We start from the raw sequence: 1,691 nt of genomic DNA, 5'->3' as shown, positions 1-1,691 counted from the left end.
ATCGACGTACAGCCACCCTCGGCTCGCCTCCTCCTCCGCCTTCTCTCGCTCGGTTTCCTTGTCTTTCGCGCGAGCACTTCGCTCGTCTCGCTTCGTTGCCCGTTCCGCGTCTATCTAGCCACCTTGCTCTACTCACCCCCGTTGCACCCTACTGTAACTCGCGATTTCCGAGATAGCGAGGATATAGTTGGAATCGAGGGACGTCGACTCGGCTGCTAGGTCTAAGGCTGCGGAAACGGGATCGCGGCGTTATTGAGACGTCTCTCACGGAATTAGGCCCCGACCTACGAGTGTCTTGCGTTCGTTGGTTTGTTAGGGTGTCGACAGGTAGACACCTGTCGACCCGGCTTTTATAGGGGGTGGGCTTGGTTAGTCCTTTGATGGAAGTTGTCGGGGATACGCTACAAACCGTAGAAACGTAAGGAAGAACGAGGCTGTGACAGTAGGGGATTCAAGACGCTTGGTGTTAGTACCTACCGCTCAAGTTCCTATCAAATGGTGACTTAGAAACAAGGTTTTCAAATTAATCGCTTACCAACGGGCCTTTGCCAAGAATTAAGGTCAGAGTTTGTTTTTTATTCAAGTATTTTAGAGCCGGTCGATACCAGATACGATTCAAGGATTAGAATTTGTTATTCTGGAGCTTGGTTAGTACTAGGGTATACGTAAAAATGAACTCCTTTAATTTTCCGACGATAGTAGCCAGGGACATGGCACAAATCGAAGAAACTGTGAAAATGACAGTAATAAGTACATACTCGTTATTACGTGCTATTACTAAGGTGTACTTATCCGATTCTTCAGTATTTGAACAATTAGCTTCATAGCTTTACACTTCACGTAGCGAGAAAAACCTTGTACGACTTTTTATTAATTATTTGCTGAGGCAATTGAAGCAGTTTCAAAACCTAACTTTGTGGAGTCTAATATTATATAAACATGTATTTACCTGCACTAACATTTTGTAAGGAAGTCTGTTAGTTTCCTAATCTTGAAGCATGCGAAAAAAAAGAGATGAACTTAACACGATAAACAGAATTTCTAACCGACTCGTGGGTTAAAAAATTGTAAAATTGATCGAGGCAATCGAAGAAATGAATTTCTAACTTCAACGAATCTGACTCCGTAAAGAATGAAGCGACGTGCTTTATTTGTTGGCAAAAACTAATTGATGATGTAGCAGTGCAAAGGAGTGACGAAAACCGGAGAAGAAAGGGAGACTATCGAACGATCGGTAGCAATACACCGAAGTCCCCACCGAAATCACAGGTTTGTGTCGAGAATAGCTTTGAATTGGCGAATGGAAATGCGGCAGGATGAGATGTATTATCGTGAAAACGCATTATTGAGATCTCTACGGGTGAATTAGCTTCCCTCAACGGTTTGCGATGCACGAAGCGTCTGGGTACGTTCCCGAACATCAGGGATTTCCTGTAGGTTAGTTTGACACGACGGAAAGTAGGTATCTCGGAATTTGGGATTGGAGCAGGAGTATTGCTGTCACTAGCCTAGGCTTAGACAACTTTATATCCATGATTGTAACAACTACTACCGTTTCATCGTTGAATTAATTCACAATGCGATCGAATGATCGAAGAGCTCAAAACTAGATACAATTGTGCCTGGTAATCCTCAAAAGATGGCTCGCGTTATCGCGCGACTTTCTTAAAGCGCGAAACGCATTCTCGAAT

This window comes from Hylaeus volcanicus, chromosome 3, assembly GCF_026283585.1.
Source record: "Hylaeus volcanicus isolate JK05 chromosome 3, UHH_iyHylVolc1.0_haploid, whole genome shotgun sequence".
Classification (NCBI taxonomy): domain Eukaryota; kingdom Metazoa; phylum Arthropoda; class Insecta; order Hymenoptera; family Colletidae; genus Hylaeus; species Hylaeus volcanicus.
The sequence above is the reverse complement of the archived record's forward strand: the minus strand, read 5'-3'. Positions refer to the sequence as shown.